Source organism: Pteropus vampyrus, unplaced genomic scaffold (assembly GCF_000151845.1).
Source record: "Pteropus vampyrus isolate Shadow unplaced genomic scaffold, Pvam_2.0 Scaffold116, whole genome shotgun sequence".
Taxonomy (NCBI): Eukaryota; Metazoa; Chordata; class Mammalia; order Chiroptera; family Pteropodidae; genus Pteropus; species Pteropus vampyrus.
In genome coordinates this window covers 4,886,951-4,909,854 of record NW_011888897.1, presented here as the reverse complement: position 1 = coordinate 4,909,854, position 22,904 = coordinate 4,886,951, and the positions used below count along the sequence as shown (strand labels likewise).

Below are 22,904 nucleotides of genomic sequence, written 5' to 3'. Positions count from 1 at the left end.
AATCACTTCTCACCACATCCACTGCTACCACCTGTGTTAGCTATCAATCCTGCTTACCTAAATAACTGCATTAGCCTCTGAATAGGTCTCTCTGATTTCACCTTTGTTGCGACAGTCTATTTCTATCACAAGTCAGAGGAATCCTTTTAAAATATAGGTCAGATCATCCGCGCTTCTGCTCAAAACCCTGCAATAACTTCCCATTTTATTCAGATAATAAGGTCCTACATTGTCTGATCCCTCTCAACCTCTAACCTCATTCCCTACTACTCGACCTCTAATTCATTTCTCTCCAGCCACTCTAATCTCCTTGCCATTACTAGAATGTTCTAGGCATGCTCTTTAGGACCTCTGCTTTAACTGTTCCCACTGCCTTTCACATACATGAATCAGAAGACAGTGATTTCCTCCCCACATTCAGAGATAGATCCTGACTAATTTAAGCCATTCAGAGCAGGGCATTTAGCTGATAACAGTTCTTGGTCCTAGGCTGGTAAGCTGTTCCAGTAAGACTGATGAAGAACTTTCATCCTACGCTTGAACAAGAAAACAGGAAGCTCAGATTGCTGCTGGCAGCCATACTGCAACCATAAGGAGAAACACTCTTATCAGGGAGATAACGTTAAGGACCAGATTAGAGAGACAGAAAGAACCTGGGTCTTCATTGACCTTTTTGAGCCCTGATCATACCATGACCTTAACCCATCCCATTCCTAGATTTGCAATTATGTAACATAAGGAATATCTTCAATGTTTAAGCTAGGTTGAGTCATATTTCTATTGCTTGCAGCCAAAAACATTCCAAAGATACAGAGATTAACAGAATAAAGATGCCACATATGAAAAGTAAGACTTGGGGTTGAACCAACTATGCCTATCAAATTTCACTAATACTTTGACATTGACCACTGGCATTATTTGATATCTATTAAAGGGGAATATTAATTTATATGCCATGTATTATCTCTGCAATTAAATGAATTTTTTTAAATCATAACATACTGCATAGGTGTTAATTACAATTCATCCTGAAGCATCAGGTAAATGTTTTAGAAATGAAAGCTTACAGGGGCAATTCAGGCTGATAAACTACTTTTCTTAGTAAAAGCATCCTTTATTCCTTCCTTACTTTCTTCACATTCCACAGCCATTCCATCTGAAAATTGTAAGGCTCTACTTTTGAGATTTACATAGATCAGGACACCTAAGCATCCAGACACTGCTGCTACCACAAGCCTAGTCTAAGCCACCATATTACATATTAGCACTCGACTCATCTTCTTGTTTCCATCTTTTCCCTCTAAAGTCTATTTTCCTTGTAGAAACCAGAGAGACCCTTTGAAAACATAATTCAGATCGTGTCACTCTTCTCAACACCTCCCTCAGACTTCCCATCTCTCCTAGAGTAACAGTCCAGGCCCTACTCCCTCTGCCTCCTCGCTCTCCCTCCTCCCTCTGCTTCTGCGCCACTGGCTTCCCTGTTCTTCCTCGAACACCAAGCAAGCCCGTGCCTTCTGGCCTTTATACCCACTCTTCCTCTGCCTGGAACATCCTTTCCCAAGATGTCCACTGGGTTCCCTCCCTCACTTCCCTCAAGTCTTTGCTCAAATATCTTATCAGTGGGACCTGCCCTCATCACCCCACACAAAACACCAACCTCCATATCCCCATCTCTCATTACACTCCTTACTTTTATTTACTTTTTTAAAAAAATGGCTGATATGTAACATATTTATTAACGTAGCCATCTATTGTCTACCTCCCCCAGCTAGAGTGGAAGCTCCATGAGAGTAGGAGGGATGTTTAGTACATGGCTTTATCCCCGCTACCTACAGCAGTCACAGGAACATAGTAAACACTCTAGATGTTGAAGAAGAAGAAATGAAGCTAAGTCAATATAACAGAATATAGTATTGGTTGTGCCTTTTTACATGTATTTGATGGTATAACCAGACTTCCAGGCTCTTGGGAGAAAGAGTGCCATCCTCGGTGTACAGAAAAGGGTTAATTCAGCAGGCTCCAGATGTTCAAACCCTGCACCTTTCAAAATAAGAACTTTGATCAGCTTTTGGAAAATGACTTGTATGGCCTTGCAATATCTTGGCTGATAGAGTGCCTTTGCATACCTAGAGCCTTGGGCCATGCCAAAGATAGTTTCCACTAACAATGTGGTTTATGGTGAATGCTTGTTTTGGTTTGCCTTGGGCTCTGGGCTCCATTGTATTAACTTGACCTTTGAGAGTGTCGGGGCTGGAGACTGAATAGCTAATGTCAGTCTTATGAGTGCTCCACACCTATATGAGTCACCCCCAATGAAATCTTGGATACCAAAGTTCTGTTGATCTTCCTTGGTTGGTAATACTTCACACATGTTGTCACACATGATGTCTCCCATCATTGCTAGGAGAACTAAGCACTGTCCATGTGACTCCACTGAAAAGGGACAGCTGGAATCTTGAGCTGGTCTCTCCCAGGCTCTGCCCTACATGCCTATTTTCTTTTAACCTGTATCTTTTGCTATAATAAAGTTTAAACAAATATAACAGCTTTTCTGAGTTCTGTGAGTCTTTCTATTGAATCGTGAAATCTGAGAGTAGTTTTGGAAACCACCCACATATCCGGCATTTAGCGGGGTGCCTGGCACATAAAGGTGTTCGATAAAGGTTGATTGAGTAAATGAATGAATTAATAAATTTAGACAATAGACCCATGCCATGTTAACCACCTTTCCACATTCTTTCCTCTTTACTTTCTCACTCTGCCCCTACCAATACATTTCCATTTTTCTCCCACACTAATTTAAAATGCCAGGTATGACCAAAGTCCAGTAAAACAGCAGCCCTTAAAACTGTCACTAAGCATAAGAACAGTTGACAGAAAAGCAAAATTTAGAGATCGAGATCATTTGGGTAAACAGAGCTTTGCCTCTGTGGATCACCTTTCAGGCCAGCATTCTGCATGGGATAATTTGCTTTGCTGCCCGACTCCTGCCCTTCTGAGTGGGCTTGAACTCAGCTCAGGAATGCATCCACCAAGATTTAGCTCCAGCTCTTTCTTGCTGTTCCGCATCAAATCAATAATAAGGGAACCTTCTTTGTTTACACGGGATTTGACAGCCCAGTGACAGACAGAACCAGGAAGCAGCCATGGCCTTAGTGTGGCTGCACTTATACGACTCAAACATAATGACACGTGTGTGTGTGAGATTTAACGATCGATGGTAACATTCAAGGTCTTGAGTGGGTTTCCTCTAGCCCACTGCACTGGCATCTATCATTTTAATAGCCACCAAGGAAGACAAAATATGGTTCTCATTAATATCCTGACTTTGACCTTCCACTTGTCTTGAATTGAAACTCACTTACAGCCTGGAATGCAATTGGGCCTATTAAAAGAATGGGGAAGTCTTCTTTCCTGGTGTTATTTCGTTTTTCCCATGGAGTACAAAATAGAAAGGAAGAAGGTCAGGGCTGAGGTTGATAGGGTTACGGCAGGAGAACTGTTTCCCTTTAAGGTACTCAAATTAAGGAGACTATGAGATATTCTGTGAAACTAGAAATTAAGCTAACTTTCTTATGAAACCACTTAACTAAAGGACCAAAAAAAAAAAAAACCCCATAAAAATAACCTATATCCAGATTTTGCCAGAATTTAAAAAAAAAAAAAAAAAAAAAAAAAGCCTGTTGATTCTATGAGCTATCTGACAATCTAATAAAAACTGGGCAGAGTCTGTTTCTGTTTCTTGCAACCAAAAAATCCTAAATAATAGACATTATGTACCAGTTTGTTTAAAAACACTAGAATCTGTCCTATGGTGTTTCAACAGGGGTTCCACAGATAGTTATAAAAGTCTCCAGTGTAGTAGTAATAATCATAGTGGAGCAATTACATCCCAGTGCTATTTGCCTTTCTACTGTATGTGGATAGAAAATGGGACAAAGTATTCATTGCTAAGCAAATGAACAGAGCAAACAAAGGTGAATTTGGTCTGCTTAAGCACAAAAGCCAGCAAACTTTTCAACACTCATTAAAAAATTCTGTGCGGTATGAATGGGCTGATTTTAAAAAGCACTGTTGTTTCATGCACATGAATGTAATGAATATAGAATTTCCTTACAAAACCTATAATTCTGGTTTATACTTTAAAAAAATTGGTTAGATTAAGGATAATACGCTCAGTTTAATGGTCCTGAGAATCAATTAATTTTAAAGAGAACACAGAGCACGTCGCTGGTCTTAAATAATATCTTATTCTTTTCTAAAAGGTATTGACATTTAAAAAATATAATTATTAAACATGTACTCTAGGTATAGCAGAGTATAATGTCTTATGAGGCAACAATCTCTACCCTCATGAGTTTCCAAATTAATTGGGAAGCTAAGGCATTGAAAAATTAAGTTAAAAAAGCCAAGTAGCAAATAAGACACCGGTTACTCAAGAAGAGACCCCAAAACTGGTCCCTACCCATGAGTGTTGCATAACATAGCTAGAGAGACAGACAGTTACAAATTTATCGATATTAAAACAGGGCCCATTCTATATTAGTGGTATAAGAAAAAGCAGCGTAAGAAGACAGAGGGAGCCATTACTTCTGCCTCATATGTCTGCAAAGTCTTCATAGAGGAGGTTACGACAATATGGGACTTGCAGGATTTACTGTGACAGGAATGAGGAGAAAAGCCTGAGGAATTGTAAGAACAAAATTAGGACAAACTCATTTACCCAAGGGAGTGGTCAATGCGCCTGGAGTATGAGATATACGGGTGGATGAAGAGGCAAGCAAAACCATGCTAGAGACAAGAAGAAATCAAAAGCAGAAAGATCAATTCTTCATTCATCCATGTGCCCATCCACATACTCTGTTAAGGAGTATTAACAAGTAATGGCTGCAGAAGTTTGATTCCTGGAACAGAGGTTGCAAACTCATGAACCATGGACAGATCCAAATTCCAGCTATGTCTCGCACAACATATTTTGTTTGTTTCTGTGTTCATTTTAATATGACCCAAACTTTAAAATGGATTCCCCACAGAAACCTAGATTTTTCTCCTCTGAAAATTCAAATCTGGCAAAACTAGACCCACATTTCCAGCTAAAGTCGAGTAGGAGATGAATCCCTGAACAAGGGACATCAATAATCAATTTTCCATCATTCCCCCCATTTATCTGTGTGCCTGATATTGAAGCCAATTTTAGAGGCCACAGTTGCTGTGATTTTACTGCTGTCTAACTTCACCAGAGAACACTGTCTTTGTACCAATGTAACTATCAAAAAATGAGAAAGTAGGAAATAAATGGAAAGAAGATCATTTCAAGAAAAATAGGAGAGAGCGTATTTCTTTGTGAAAATGATGAATTGTCCCATGTTTTTAATGCAAATACAATGTCTGTGTTAGAAGAATACAGCTTAAGGTGTCCTTCTGCTTACATAATCCTACCATACTCATCTATGTTCTCTGTTTGGCATTTGAATTTCCAATCCCAAAGAAAAGGGAAGTCTAAGGTAGGGATTCCCAAAAAAAGTTGAGATTAAAGCATGAAGTTAGCCTCGTAAAACCTTCTGTCATGGCGTAGTATAGTAATTCCAGATATTCACCAAATTACCTGGATTTCTGTGATTCAATTAGTGTTTCCCTCCTTTAAGTTGATTCTAGTATCCTAAGGGGTATGGCTATGGAAGAGATAGGGCATGGTACTATAAGCCACATATTCATTTAATAAATATTTATTAATCATTTACCTATAATTAATTACCTCTTAATCACTTACCTCTACTTACATAGGTACAAAGACTGTTCTCGGCTGGGAGTTAGCAGTGTGAGTATAAATGTCAACCACTAACAGTTGCCTTGGATACTAGAGACAAAGTACAATGGTAGGGACTACAGCAAATTGGTCATGGATGCCTCCTGTTCAGTGGTTCATCCCCTACTCAACTTCAGCTGGAAATTGGGTCCAGTTTTGACAAATCTGATTCTGGCACTCTGGTTCTTGGCACTCTGCTAGGTTTGGGATGTATAGCAGTGATCAAGACAGATATGCACTAAAGTTTACCTTCTAGCTAAAGAGATAATTAGATAATAAATTATAACAAAATATAAATATTACATGAAGCGAGGGTAGTGTACCAATTAGAGTACGTAGCACCATGTCAATTAGGAATGCTTTCAGCTTCAAGGAAGAGAAAGTCCAAATGATGGTGGCTTAAACAGATGGGGGTTATTTTTCTCATATAACAAGAAATCAGGTAGGCTGGTGTTTATGAGGTAATTCCAAAATGACAGGGCTGGTGTTCCTGTGATTTTCTAGATTTTTCCTTCATGGTCACATGAGATATTTATGATGTATGATGGACAAGAATTGGTTTTGGATACAGGGAGACAGGCAAGCAAGAATCAGAGATGACACAGATCTCCGCTCCTGACAACTGCGTGGAAGTGAAAAATTTTCCTGAGATAGCGGTAATGGCCAAAAGACCAAGTTTGTCTAAGAAAGAAAAAGACAAGACAGCAATCTTGTCTGAACTGTACAGCATTATTATAGAATTTTTAAAAAATAACATGGAAAGTTCTATCTCGTTCAATAACTAAAGGGAGCCATAGCCTTCACGAGTATATGAGAAACTGAGCCAATAAAGGGCCCAAGGCTAACTCAACTTGGATCCCTGCTCTTAGGCAACCTTTATTAAATACTATCTCCACTTGCAAACGGGAAAAGAGCATCAGGAGAAGTAAAACCAGCATTCTTCCTTGCTTTACTTTCATGTTATTCTAAAAATGATTTAATTTAAGAATACACCAATATGAAGGGAGAGGAGCTCTGTGGAAGGTATAATATCGAGTGTATTAAAAATGTATGACACACTGTATATTCTCACAGGAGCCCTATCCAGAACCTCTACAGCTGATAAAATGACATACAAATGTGATTAATAATATTATAAATCCTGTTGATTGGAAAACTCAGGGACATATGACAAATTGACCTGACTCTTTGATTTAAACCAATATCACTGAAATAACCTTTCATATCCTGAGAAAGAATAATGTCTTGCCTGCAGGATAGAAAACAGCATCAGAAAATGCAGTTGTCTTCTGAGGTTTGTTTTCATACATTAAATGCTCTTGAAACATTTTATATCTGAATCTTTATATCTAGATTCTGAGCTCCTACCCCAGAATTGCTACTATTTCTTCGACCCCCCTCCCATATCATTTGTATGATTTATGATGCAAAATAAAACAATAGGAAAAAAAAAGAAATATGCCAAGATGCTAATAGCGAAAATCTTTAGATGGTATCTGAGTGATTTTTGTTAATTTCTTTTTACTTTATGGAATTTTCCCAAGTTTTCTACAATGACACATGGTGGGGGTGGAGGTGACACAAAAGTTTACATTAAAAAATAAAGAAATTAAAAGAAAAAATCATTTTAAAAACAAAATTGTTATAAGTGCCAGTGCTTTCCACCAGATCTAGGTAAAAAGGTCACGAAGATTGAGATGAATCTGATGAACAACCAACGCATAATAGAATGACGTATACAACTAGCATTATCGCTGCACATTCCCAACTCACGGCCCAGCTGCTGTTCTCTATTTTGGTTTTTCTGCACCTTAACGAGTAATGTTCATATGAAAATCAAACTATACACTCTCTTTTGGTTAGACTCTCTACCTTTAACAAAAGGCATCTTTTCCTTTTGCTCCCCAGTGTCTTCTGTTACCCAAATCCTGACATTCTTCTGAGGAACCAGCCCTTCCTCCCATCTGAGACATGGGTTTACAGGACAGCTGACTTCACTCCTGGCTCCAGGTAAAAGCACATGATTCATTCCTGGCCAAACAAAAGGTCACATTCTCTGGTTACAGCATTTGGTTCAGGAACGGCACATGATCAATCTTAAAGAGATGCAGTAAGACCAAGGGAGAAGCACACGCTCTTCACTGCTGAATTTGAACCTGGGAGAGTGAGTTGTTGTTGTTGTGGTTTGTTTTTGTTTTTATTTAACTGGCATATAAAGCCTGGGAACAAAACTCGTCTGGAGAAAGATTAGGTCCTCATTGTATTGTTTAAGCCCCTGCTTCGAGTCAGTCCTAAAGGCTTCACTGCTTCTGGGCTTTCTAATATAGAAGCCAGTGACTAACTTCCCTTTGTGCTTAAGCCAGTTGGACTTGAGTGTTTATCCTTTGCAGCTGAAAGAGCCCTACCTGACATAAACTTTTTATCTATTTAATGCCCTACTCAGGTTATTGTGACCAGGGGGGTTAACTGTTGTACCTTGTATATGATAAGACCAACAGAGTTGCACAGGTAGACTCCTGGAACTGTACTCCATACACGAACTTTAGGTATTTATGCAGCACTTTGTCTATTAGAGCCTGAGTACCAAAGTTTGTACACTAAAGACATAAGCACAACTATCAATGTTTATATTACAAATAAACTAACCCTAAAGTTAAATAACATATACAAACATTAATACATACTAATGTATTAAAATAAGTTATGCTTTAGATAGTTCTAAGCAGTATTCTAACAACAGTTCTTATGTTTTGACAAATATACCAAATAATCAACTCAAGCAAAGTTCTCAATCATATTGAGTTTCCTTGTCATTCAAAGTTCACAACAATTTGAAGGTAAAAGATTTTGTGTCTGAAGGTACAAAAACTCCATCTAGTTTAAGCTCACTCGCACTCTATTTAAGAGCATTCTGATATAAGCAAGGACCAAAGAACTTCTATCTTGGTTTGCAGGAAATAACTGTAAACCCATCCACTAATTCTGAAGGTACCTTGTTTGAGAAGGAGAGGGCTCAGGGAAAGGGAGAGTGTATGCTATCCTTTGTTTTTCTTCCTCCTCCGACAGGATGGGGGATTCAGTGGCACATGACCATATAACCGTGAAGGTGAATGGAAGCCAGAAAAGAAAAGACAATTGCTTTCTCCATCACTGTTAGATATGATCACTTCTGGCAGTGGTCCTTATGGTCTGCTATACGGTACCAATGTGCTTTACTGCCATCTGCTATATAATTGTCATAATATAATAATTTTGTTTGAACGGGATATTTTTTGTACCTTCTAGGCAAAGGCAAAGATAAACATACCAATGCACTTTGTTACATGAACATACCCGTTAGATGTGATACTCTCCTTCAGTACACATCTAACACAACTGTACATGGCAGCCCTGTGAGCAAAGATTGTGATAAATAATACCATACACACTGGCCCACCTTGAAACATTTCAAGTCCTTTTGACCCTTATCTCATATTTCTGCCATTTCTGCCATCAATATTGGACATGTTAGATCTGCTCACCCTCCCGTGTCCAGATAACAGGGTCATAATGATGCCAGTTACACTGGAGAAAGGAAACAATCATTTTTTTTTTACATTTGTCATATGCTGGGAAACATATTTTCTCATTTTCAAAATTATCTTTTTCTGTACTTTTGTTTTTATTGCAAAGTAATTTTTTTAAAATCCAAGCAAAACAGTAAAGGATAAGGCAAAAAATAAAGGTCTTCCTCCTAACGATCATTCTTACTCCTCATAAACAACAATAATTTCTCGAGTGTTCTTCCACTCAAGTTCTAGGAAGTTTCTATACATATACACATCATCAACAAATAAAAACGTGTGTGCATGAGAAATATAACTATTCAGATAAAGGGGCTCTTAGTAAGTGCCCATATCCCCCAGCTGTTACCTGTTTGAATAGGCACATCCAGGAATTCACCTCAAAGGAAAGTCTTCATTCTGCAAAGAAAAAGTAGTTGCTCGTAATTATACAAATACAAGATGAGCGGACACTCAGTCTCCTGGGACAAGACTATAAGGGGACAATTCAGGCATGTGTGTTTTAGCAAAAGCCATTCCTATCTTTGGTTTGCAGAGTGTGGAGAGGAGATTGACTAATCTGAAAAAGAACCTATCTCTACTCTCTTCTGGGAAAGAAGAAATCTAGAGTTCAAACTCTGCCCGAAGTTAGGGAAACTAGCTAGATGGCTGGTTGATGGTTCCATTAGGAATGTATACTGAGGCCTCCCTAGGAGGGCTAAAGGATATCAGCTCATCATCAGGGCCCAAGAGTTTTCACTGCAGGGTTCCTTCAAGGAACGTGGCTAAGACTAGACTTGCAAAATGGAGAATAATGACTGAACTTGTGAGTATAAACTAAAAACAGCTATCCTAACACAGCACAAACATGGGCCATCACAGCTTCTCAAGATTCTGGAGGAGTGAGGCATTCCAGCAGCCATGGCCAAGTGTCACCTGATGGCTGGTGCCACAACTAGTCAGTACAACTTAGCCTAGAAATGAAAAGGCCAGCAGAGGATTGAACAGACTCTGCTAAGCTAGCTCCCCCTGGTGTTAGGAGCTGGATGACACTCCCCTTTTGAACTGCATAAACCCTGGAGTTTTTAAAAAATTTATTAGGGCAATGTGGATACTTGTGCAATTAGTGGAAAAAATAGGAGAGATGTAGTCAGCTGTGTACCAAGTTAGTGAAGCATATCAAGCTGGTTACAATACCATATATTTTCATGTCTATACATACTTATTATATGTGTGTAAACACATATACACACATCTATTCATGTGTCTGCATGATGCCTACCATATACTATTTTTCAACTAGTTATTTAATGTAATAATAATTCTTGGGCATTTTTCCATATTTGTATATCTATCTCATTTCTTTTCATGGCTACATATAATTTCATAGTACAGATTTATTATAATTTATTTAATTAGTTTCCTATTGATGGTCATCTAAGTTGTTTCCACTTATTCATTATTGCAAACAATGATGCAATAAGTATCTTTATATATATTTATTTATATTTATATTTAATTATATATATTTTTTTATTTAGCCATGAAATAAACTTCTAGAAGTAAAATTGCTGAAAAACAGGTATGTGCATTTAAAAGGATAAGAGATTTGACTAATTTTCCTTCAAAATAATTGCACCAATTTATACTCTTACTAACAGAGTAGAAATTATTTGCCTATATTTTCCCAAAAGTTGAGAGAATTAAACATGTTTTTTTTTCAACTCTAATAGTGAAAAATATCATTTCATTTGATGTTGCACAACAATCCTAGGAGACAGAAATCTTTCAGATGAGAAAACCGAATCTGAGAAAGGTTGTATAACTTATTATATGGCTAATAATTAAATGAACAAATATTCAAACCCTAATATATTTGATTTCAAAGCCCATTCTTTCATTCATGTAACAGAGCTTACTATGTTTCAGGCATCGTTCTAAATAAATTACATATATTTGTTCATTTTGTCTTTCTATCAAGACTTTAAGGTAGATGCAATTAATTCCCATTTTACAGATGAAGTAACTGTAGCAAAGAAAATTTAATTTACTTGTCCAAGGCCACATAGCTAGTAAATGGCAAAAATGGGGTTAGAATCTCAGCTGTTTAGCTTCCATTTGTTTATCTTAATAGTAACTTCTTTAAAATAGTTTTGCAAAGAGAAAAAGTCACCTCTGCAAAGGCACTGGCTCTACATATCAATGTTTATAAAAAACATTAAGAGGAAATAAAAATGGGCTGAAGAACACCAATTCGATGGGCTTCAAATGGCTACTTATTTTGATATCCAACCAACATAATCCCTTCCTCTCTCTTTTTCAAATTTAAAGGTGACACTATGTCTTAGGGTTTGCAGTGACTGTCAGTAAGGTTGCCGGTGTTATGCACAGCTCCATTGCTATTACACATTTTGTGACATAAATTTAATCATTTAGGTGGAGGGGATGGATATGTAACAGCCATTGTGCCCTAAGCTGCCCAGATTATGGGCAGTATTAGCCTGCCCAGTATTAGTTGTGATGATGTGAATGGAAACAATGAAAAAATGCAATAAGGAAAAAAAAAAAGCATTCTTTTAATGTTTTTACCATAGATTTTTTTATCATGATATTCTAAAACCAGAAAATTCAGCATTATTTTAAAATAAGGGAGAAATGCTAGACTGCCACATTTGCCCTAGAAATTAGTTTTGTAAAGAAAATTAAAATGGACTCCCCAAGATACTGTGTATCTAGACAATAATTTTATGAGGTAAATAAGATAAAAATACCTGTCTTAGCTAATCGTAAAATAATACTTCTATACCAAATAAAGTATTTTACTAGATTTAACATCTTCCAATATATTCCAATGTCCACATAAGCATAAATATATAAATGTGTTTATATAACAAATTAAGGTAAAAGGAAATCAATTCATATAAATAATTAATTCTACTAAAGTATTTCAGCTAGAAAACTCAAGCGGTTTCAAAGTTTCTTGGGCTGAGTAACAGGAATAAGCATTGTCTTTTTGGTTTTTTTTTAAACATCTCACTGTTCTTTGTATATTCCATTGTTACAAAACCAAAGACCATGTCAAAGAGTTGTCTCATTAATACTGAAATAGGATGCCATTAATTAGGCTTATTAATGGGCTTTGGAATGTAGTCAGTACTTTAATGGGCTTTCAAGAGCAGTCAGTTCTGTAAGGGGTTTACTTTTCATTGGTCACCATTATGTATGAGAAATATTGTTACAGCTTTCTCCAGTTGGTCAGTAATGTCAAAAAAAAAAAAGTTCAGAAAAGACTTCACATTAATTTAAGGAGTATAGGTCTGATGGAGTTTCTTTCTGTCATCTACTTTTAAACACATATTGAATCATATTATTAAACTATATCATAGAAAGAATTGGTCTACGTGGCTTGTTAAAAGGTGGATTCATCGAGATAAACATTGTAGCTTGGTCAGAACAGTGGGAAAGCGTTCATTCATTCATTCATTCAGCAAATATTTGGTGAGTCGGCTCCCTGCTGAGTTCCAGAGATACAGCAGGGAACAGAGCAGACGAAGCCTTCAGGTACTAAGGAGTTCACCTTCTAGTGGGGGATTTTCACAATTAGCAATAATTCAGTAAAATCTAAGTACGTCACATGACAATAAGCAATATGAAGAAAAATAAAAGCAGGGGCAGGATTGTCGGAAGGGAGCCATTTAAAATAGAGTGATCAGAGAAAAACTTTTGGAGAAGGTAACATTTGAGTAAATACCAGAAAAAACCAGCAATGGAAATGTGAGTGGGGAGAACATTCTGGGTGCAAGAACTGGCAAGTGCGGGGTGAGAGAGCATACTGTAAGGACACTGGAAGGACAAATGCGGTCGGCAAGTAGGGCCATGGGAAGGAGACTAGGTCCAAGATGAAGTCCAAGAGATGATGTGGACCAGGTCTAAGGCCACTGTCAGGACTTTGGCTTTTACTCTGAGTGAGATGGGGAGCCGTGAGTGTTCTTAAGAAGAGGAGTTTAATGATCCAACTTAAAAGGGTCTGAAGGAATCAGTCTGCCTGCTGTGCTGAAAAAAGTCCAAAGGGGACCTGTTAGGAGGCTACTGACCATCCAGACAAGAGACAGTGGTGCCTTGAAACTTGGGTGGTGAATAAAGGTCATTCTCTGGATATTTCGAAGGTAGAAACAACAGAATATGTTGACTCATTGGATGTAGAAATGAGAGAAAAAAAATAATTACAAGACGACTCCAAGATCTTTGGTGTAAGACGCTAGAATGATGAAAGGATTGTTAAAATTAAAAGGAATGTCCAGGAAAGAAAATATAACATTAGCCAGTATTGACAAGGTCACTGACTAAATCAAGACAGGAAATTATTCTCATTGCTTTTAATTGCCCACAGGAAACATGGAATGAACAGAGAGGACCCCCAATGAGAGAGGACCCCCAATAGCTTTCCCTGACTTAGATGCTTATTATGAACGTATTATAATTATCTTTCCACCTAAATCTCAGAAACATCTTCTAATTTTTAAACAATTATTCTGGGAACTTGAGTTTGATTATTAATTTTAGTCATTGGTACTTCTACCCATAGACAAAATGATTCCATTGCAAAAATACATATTTAGTACCTAATATGGGCCAGCAAGTCACTAGACAACCTAGGCAGGAACATTAGGCATTAGGGATGTAATTATGAATAATACACACTTGCTTTTCTAGTCTTCATTTTTTTCTAGCATTCCGACAGTGTATACCCCTGTTATAAATAGAATGTAAACATGTGGGAACTGATTTAGCTGGAAATGATTGAAAAGAACCTTGATGTAAAAGTACCAAGTGGAGAGAAAAGGAAGCAAGGCTGGCATCTGAAATTGCTGTTAAATATGAAATGTGACCTAGGAGAGAGTGGGGCCATTTGTATTTACTATGTAAAATGTTTTCCATTACAGATACACTTCAGCTCTGCCTGCTTCTGTATTAGGAAAGTCAGAAGCACCACAATTGGGCTCTCTCTGGGATTCTTGAGTTCGGAAATACAGGGCAGCTGTACATCAAAGTAATCTGGCTATGCTAACTTCAGAAAGAAGGAGAAGGAAAACACACGAGATAACTTTAAAATGCCACTAAATCAAAAGGACTCTGGCAGGACAGGAAACTGGCAGAGTATCCAAGACCTAACTTGGAAGGGGTTCACAATGGTGAGGAGGAAAGCACGTCACTGTCATTGGCTCCCAGAGATAAGGAAGCAAATTTTAACACATCCTGCTCGCGTCTTGCCACCCAAGTTACCTGCGGTGGGCTATTTCTTGGCAATATAATTTACCCAACTTAGTCTGGTCCCCCTCCCCCTTTTGATATATGGATTTCATTGGATCCAAAGCTATGGTGGAAACCCAACTTCTCTTTCTCCTTTATAAAAAATACTTATCTTCACACTGACCATCATTTACTACCGTACAGAGTTTCTTGTCTTATTTTTACTTCTTATTTATAGTAGTAAATTCTGCAGGATTTATGCCAAAAAAAAAAAAACTAACAATGTTGATTTTTGCTAACTTCTTTTGGAAGTGTGTAGCATATTTACTTTTTCTCAGACTGTTTCTGAGGAATGTTTCTTTGATCTTTTCTTTATTTATCTTTAACATTCATTTCTTCCATTTATATAGAAGAGGTACTGAGTCATGGAGGTAAAAAACTAGAAAGTCACCCAGAACTGGAAATTAAACCTGTAATGCCTTCTCCTGCCCCTCCTGACCTTTCAGATCAATGAAATTTTACTTTTGAATGCTTTAAATCTTCAGAGACAAATCCAATAAGGGCACTGGAATGCACCCCGCCACTTCAGTCCAGTGTAGAGCAGAAGAGACAAAAGAGTGGGCTGCTCAGTGTGCATTCTAATCAACTCTCTCAGGAGTCCCCCAGCTAAGTACAGGAAATCACAAGTTTTCAGCCAGCCTTCAATTTCCTAATCACGGACTTCAATTCCCTTCCGTCTTTATGCTTGAGCTAGCAGTCACTGCTTAGCCGGCTCCGTCCAACATCACTGGCAGCATTCTGTGCTAAGCGTTCACGTTGTTGAGGTAATGCCGATGGGAGCCGAGTGGTTCTGGCTCTGGAAAGGCTGTATTACCCTGAAAAACAGTTCTCTTCCAGGCCCTCATTCCCACAGTGTTTACTGATGCCAGATCTTTTTCATTATTTCTGTTACTCTCCGTCACAGCTTTCCAGACCATAAACTGATAAGTTTAGGAAAAGTTATTTTGACCAAACTTAACAGTGAGTCTCACTCTGATTGACTTCTAAAAACAAATTCCATTTGACTTTCACATCAGCCTCAACATAAAAGTGATTTGTTGAGAGTTACTAATGACCTTTCTCCAGAAGGCTTGAGTCAGATCTTCAACAACAGTAAACAGCATCTATCAAAATCTTCCTACAGCATCATGGGGCCTATTGCAATCTTTCTGCTTCTCAGCATTCTCTAAGTCAACCACCTCCAACACATACACCACACACACAAACACACACACACACACACACACACACACACGATAGACTGACATGTGTTTTTGGCACTTCTAGTCAATGATGAAATTTGTAACATTCTACAGTAAGATGAAAGTTATCTTACTTAAATTTCTGTAAGGCAATCATTTATCCTCATCTTTTTCTTTTGGTACCCATGTTTACAGTGTGAGACTTGTTTTCTAACAGAAAGCAAAGTCATCTGCCTCTGACAAAGAAGAATGGTCATCACATATACTGCATTTTCCCTAAAACTAGAAGAGGTAGATACAGTTGTAGATCAGAAAAAAACTGGGGACAAAAACATCTTTCCAGATAGAACAAGAACAAAATAAGATTCTTACACCAACCATTGGGAGTAATTTGTTCCTGAAAAGAAATCTATAAGGCTATTTCTCAAAAATGTTATTACAATCAATTTCAGTGGGAAGAAGTTTTGTGTTTCCACCCTCCAGATTGATAGATGTTTATGTTAAACAACATCAAATCCCATTACAATGAGCTCAATTACCCCAATAGTTAACATTCATTATCACAACATAACCTAACAAGGTGTTTTCCCTTCATCAATTATTCTACAATATGGTTGTTCCCCTGATCCGTTTTAGTTTGTTTTTTTTTTTTTATGGTTTATGACTAAGACAATGCTCACAAAAAGGCATGCACATGGTGTTATGTTAAGTAATTTAACCTTTAATGCAGAAAAAAAAATTCCATTAAAGTCGAAATAAACCAATGAAAATGATACAAGTCATCTCATACTCACTGAATAAGTTGACATCAGAAGGGTCATGCTGGACAAAACATCCCTAGCAAAAACTAGATGACCGCTCTAAAGGAGAAATTTGTACAATTCACAACAAATAGACAACTACAAGGATGACAGGTTGCAATCCCTCTCAAGGCACTCAGATGCCCCTAAAGTACAAAATCCACACTGATAAATTCATATATTGGAACTCAAAAAACGGAGGCCGCCCCAATGGTTTGGCCCACATCAGCCTGCACTTACAGGCAATGCCTCAATATCAAAGAACTCTAACACCAATCTCAAACCTCCAGCTCAGCTTCAGCCACCCTACTTCACCCTAAAAAACAGGACCCGCTCGCCTTATAAGGAATTCTCTGTCCTCCTAGCCAAGCATGCCATTTCCTCAGTGCCTCTTCTAATGATCTATAAAATCGCTCTTGCCCAGTATTCCTTTGGGAGAGAGTGCTCCATCCACTGCTTATAAGGCCCTGTACTCCTCCAATCCACGGATTGTTTTCCCTCGAGTAAAGGCAGAAATTTGTTAATAAATCGTTTTAGTTTTGTCATTTGACAACACTAAGAAAAATGTATTTAATGAAACTCAGTATAAAGTCAAGTTCTCCGAATCCAAATAGGCAAATGTTAATGCCAGAGTAAAGAAGGGTGAAGGAGGGGAAAACAAAGGGGACTTGAGAGTCTGGGTCCCTCACTGGCTTTTGTCCTAGGTGTATTTGATATACAAGGTTGTGATACAAATCAAGGTGGTTCGTGGAACTTCCTGAAGGTCATCCATGGGAGAATAAGGAGTGGCTTGGGATGGGGAGCAGGGGTCACAGATCCCTCTGAAAAATTCGATCACAGTTATCTAAGGTTCGATCTTGACAAAAAGTGCACACATACACACAACTTTTGGGTTAAATTTTCATTGTTTGAGGACTCTCTAAAACTCATCCATGACTTGAGAATCCCATAACCCTTGCTCTAGTTACTGAACCAACCTAAATTTTAAGATCTTTCCTTTCTGTTGGTTCAAACACTCTTTCTGTAGTGACTCATTATTCACAAATAAAGCCATCAATGAGTAAAGATGGAGGTGAGACTCCCCCAAGGGCAAATGAATTGATGAATATGAGCAGTTAATTATCTCTTGGACATGCTCTGTTAATACCTTCTACCAAAACTTAATTTCAGATTACTTCCTGGGAATGAATTAAGCTTATTGGGGGGTTGCATTACCTGATGGCACTCCAGGCTATTTGGTAAAATAATTACAGGTTTGCTGCATTATGCGATGGCTACCTGTCCTGAAATTCTGTGCAAACAAAATCATTTTGTAAATCAAATCATGTTTTAAAGCTATTTAGCAAATAAACTTTGCTCCTTAGAAGAAATTTTATGGTGAGTCTTTTGGTGGGAAAAAAAAAAACCATGACCTAAAATCCTGTAAATCCTGTTTTGTATATATCAGCCTTACTGGAAGTGGGAAGCTTCCGAACTAATATATACGTAGTAGTTGGAACTGGTTCATAAGCTCGTAACAGAAATCTGCTTGAAGGATGAAAGGATATGGTCAATTTAATATATGTGTAGATTTAGAATTGTAATTGGTCAATTGACTATGACTTCTGGAAACGTGTACAGAAATTATGATTTTTATCCGAGAATTTAACAGTACTGTGGAATTTTCTCTATTGTGACTCTATCAGTCTCGTCTCCTTGGTTAGATTTTCAATGGCCAGATCTTTTCCTTTTGTTTCACTTTTATCTTCATAGTGCCTGGCCAAGGGAGGAACCGTGGGTTTCAGAGTGCTCGGAGAATGCGTTACAGATGGGTCATGGCACGGATAGGGAGGACTTGGGTAAACGGACAAGAAGGAAGAGGGCAATCCAAATGCAACGTAGAAGAAGCAAAGTCTCAGGGGTAGGAATGCAAATCCAGGATCAGGGAGTAAAGGTCAGAGGCAGAGGACCCATGAAAGCAGGGCTGGAAACGAAATGACACAGGTGGGTGGAGCCAAAGAAGTGACTGCTGCATACAAAGAGCTTGAAGAGCTTCGTAAATATTTGTTGTTGTTGTTGTTGTTGTTGTTGTTATTCAAAACACTTCTTAAACCAGATGAAATTTCAATAATTTAATGTGTGTGTGTGTGTGTGTGTGTGTGTGTGTGCGCGCGCGCGCGCGCGCACGCTGCGTTGGGAGATTCCTAGTATTTTCTATGCACTTTGACACTTTCCCCATTCAAGCCAAAAAGTGAAGCTTCGAACCCAGCAAGGGTTGTCAGAACAAAAAAGAAGAGAAGCAGCTTTTTTGAAGTACAAAGCCTGGCCTTTTAGGTCTCAGAAGCTCAGGCCCAGAGGGGATGCAGGCAAGAAGGCTTGATACATAAAGAAAGGCTTCTCACCTCCCCCTGCCCAAAAGCAGATAATGTTAAGGCTCATGGGTAGGTAGTGAGTAGGAAGAAGATGAAGGGGAAGTAAGTAGGGAAGAGGTCAGTCTCTCTACAGGAGATGATTGGGCCAGAGAGTTCACACAGACAGGAGCAGAGGCATTCGCATTGGTTGATATCTTAATAATACTAATGATAATCATAATGATATCTGCAAATGTTTGTCAAGTGTTTAATATATGCCTGACACTGTTTAAAGTACCTTACGTGTATGAAATTTCATTTCATTTTTACAACAGCCCTAAAAGTAGATATTGTATATTATTAGCTCCATTTTTTCTGTGTCTCACAGAGAGATTAATTTTGCAAGGTTACACAGCTAGTTAAGCATTAGACCAAGAAGTAATGATTTGTGAAACTATCTGAGAAGAATTCTTCTGGTTGGGGTGTGCAAATGGATAGAGGGGTTAAAGACTGGAATCAGGGCAAGTGATTAGAAGCTATAGCAACAATCAGGGAGCTAGTGTATCTTGGGTGTCAAGGCCCTCAGAACAAGTATTGAAGATGACACCAAAATTTCCAGTCTATGTGTCTCAGAGAAAATCAGAAATTCAAAGAAGCAGTCTATTGGGTATGGTAGTCTGGGAATGCTAAGTTGTATTGGAAAAAAGTTCAATCTGATTCTATCTTAAACTCACTGCAAACACACACTAGAAAGCAAAGACGATTATGCCACAGTCATACATAATCAATAAGTAATTCACCAGCAGTTTCTAATCTCACAAAATAGGTGGTTGATAATCAATGCCTGTGTCTAACTGATTAAGTTGCAAAATCAAGAATATCATAAAGTGAAACTGAATTGAGATCAGTGAAGACTCTGGGAAGATCTAAATTTTTCTTCAATATTTGACAGATAAAAACCCATAACCAAAGCGCAGGCCCTGGAATTATCAAAAATCAAATTTTCAAAGATGGAAAAGATCTCCTAATTTCTGCTGTAGGTAGAATAATGCTACCCCCCCACACACACCCTCCTTCACCTCCCCACTCCCCCCAAATATGCCCAGACTAATTTCCAGAACCTATGAATATATAAAGTTACTTAGCAAAGAGGAACTAAGGTTGCAGATGAAAGTTGCTAATGACCTTAATCATGGAGAGTGACTTAGTTTATCCAGGGAGACCCAATGTAATCAGAAGCGTCCTTAAAAAGGGCAGTGAGAGCCAGAAGGGAACCAGAGCGATGGTAGTATGAGTAATATTGGACCCAAAGGTGTTGGCTTTGAAAATAGAGGAAAGGGACATGACCCAAGGAATATAGATGGTCTCTTGAAACAGGAAAAAGCAAGAAAACAGATCCTTCTAGAGCCTCCAGAAAGGAATGCATTCTGCCATCACCTTGATTTTAGCTCAGTGAGACCTATTTTGGACTTCTGACTTCTGGGGTGTAAGATAATACATTTGTGCCATTTTGAACCACATAATTTGTAGTAATTTGTTACAATAGTCATAGGGAAGTAATATAGTAAGTTAGAAAATAATTTATTTCTCCGAGTAGTTCAGATTTTTATTTTAACAACACATCCATAGAATGACTCTTGCCTACATGAAACAAACAATGCTAACAAAGAATCATAGCCTTCCATTTGTATTATTGACAATGGGAACAGTCTTAACTATGAATTGAGCATAAAAACTTCTATCGGGGTCATAGTCTATCTAGTCTGCCATTGAACAAACATGCTGGCAACAGTGATCCCCACATTCTGGGAGGCATGTGCATCCTTTTATCAGGACATATCTCTGATTTAAAAGCAAAAGAGGGCAAAAATGTATCGACATGCACGAACATACAGGAAACATTCTTTTGTCTCAGCAAAGGGAAAAATGCCTTGCTCAAGGAAGAAACTCTTACACTATATCAATAATTGGTTGGCATAAAAAGGAGAATAGTGGAGGTTTTGACCTTATTTTCTTCCTGCCAGCTTCCTCCTTTCCAGAGTATTCTATAAGCCCATTCTCTCAGTTAAGAGGCACAGCTCTTTCTGCCAGGGCTTCAGCCTTATTCCCAGCAGGTTGCTGGGTTTGGGTTCCTGTGGTCACTTTAAGATCAATGCAGCCCTTAACCTTATTAAGTAACAAGACAAGGGAATTCCAGGCAGTCTGAGAGGCTGTAGTCCAATAAAAGTTCCTTTAACCAAGTCTCGAGTGTGATAACACAAGTGATGTCGTCTTGAAATATAAGAATAATCCTGCCCTGTTCAGGGGTCAGAAAGTAGGGGAGAGCTTAACTTGTTTAAAAGAACCCTGTAGCTTATTTTAGACAAGTTAATACTCAGGGGTTTCTGAGATGGAGGGAGCATTGTGCTAGCTCAGCACTATTACCTGCATTGGAAACTGTGTTACTCACCTGCTTAACTTTAGCCAATTACAGAAAATAGCACCTCTGACTTCAGTCTAATACTTTGAATTTCATGGGTGAATATAGATTCTCTAATAGAATAAATTAACCTCTGACCACATCATAAACTAACCTCAAAAATTTGAGTATCTTCCTAAGAGGAAAAATAGAAAAAAAAAAAAAAATTGAAGCCAGGTAAGAATCTATGTCAGCCTCAGGCAAATCCTTCTACCCAGAAGTCCTTAAACCTAAAATTTCTTCTCAAGTCCAGATGGTCAGATAATTAATAATCAGCCAAGAGTTACTGAGAGTTCAACCAAGCATAGTAGAAGGACCCAATGAGTATAAGATGTGCCTAATGCCTTCAAGAAATTTGCAATTAAGTTGGGGAAATCAACCATGGAAAAGTTACAACAAGTAATTATACATTTCTTTGTGTATTTATTGGTCCTGCCTTTACTCCACAGAGAGGGGCTACATGCATCTTATTCACTGCTACACTTGGCAACACAAGATATGTACTCGAAACGCCCATAGATGTTAATTGGTTTTGTCCCACAATTAACTGGACATTGCTCTCAAGCCTTTTTCTCGTTGCTTCAAGAAATCTAATCATATCAATTAAGTACTTTTTCTATGGTGCACCAAAAATCTAGAATGTTGTAAATATTACTGACAACACAAAGCATTGTATCAAACCACTATTTCTAAGTCATCTCTTCTCTTGGCCCCCTCTCTTTTCTATAACCCACAGGAGTTCCTCATTAATCAGAGTAGCTTCTCCGACTTCTAAAGACAAGGGTCCTATATTCGTTTCCTAGGCCTGCCATAATAAAGTACTGTAAACTGAATGGCTTAAAACAGAAATTTATTGTCTCACGGTTTTAGAAGGTAGAAGTCAAAAAATCAAGGTGTCAGTAGGCCATCTCCCTCTGAAGCCTGTAGGAAAGATTCTCTCCTCGCCTCTTCCTAGCTTCTGGTGGTGGCTGTCAATCCTTGGCTTTTGTTGGCTTCTAGACGCAATACTCCAATTTGTGCCTCCACTTCTATGTCTTCACATGGTTATTTTCTTATAAGAACAGCAGTCATATTGGATTAGGTGCCCACCCTACTCCAGTATAAGCTCATAACAACTGATTATATCTACAATGACCCTATGTCCAAGTAAGGTCCTATGAGGTACTGGGGGTAAGGATTTCAATATATCATTTTGAAGAGGATACACTTCAACCCATAAAAGGGCCCTATTCCTGTAGGAAGAGAAGCTACCCCAAGAATTTATCAGCTCTATTCACTTTTGCAATCCTCATTCCTCAAAACAGTATCTGATGCATCTTAGATACTGACACAGTTTTTCCCCATAAAAAAATCCAGTATGACAGCAGGTCAATATTTCTAAGACTAACTTAAAATTCATGATTATAAAAAAAATCTGCTTAAAGGCATCAACAAGCTGCTAAAACAACCAGAACTAGAGGGAACAAGATTCTGGAAA

The 22,904-nt window shown here is 38.1% G+C and overlaps 1 long non-coding RNA gene across 3 annotated transcripts in view; it reads right to left on the bottom strand.

Annotated features, from left to right (window-relative positions):
* The window catches only part of LOC111743555, a 339,938-nt gene that overhangs the window by 184,600 nt on the left and 132,434 nt on the right, over window positions 1–22,904 (bottom strand). For all 3 annotated transcript variants that reach the window (XR_002781767.1, XR_002781768.1, XR_002781766.1), the window contains one exon: window positions 9,719–9,768. This is a non-coding gene — a long non-coding RNA (uncharacterized LOC111743555). The remainder of the gene's footprint in view (window positions 1–9,718; window positions 9,769–22,904) is intronic.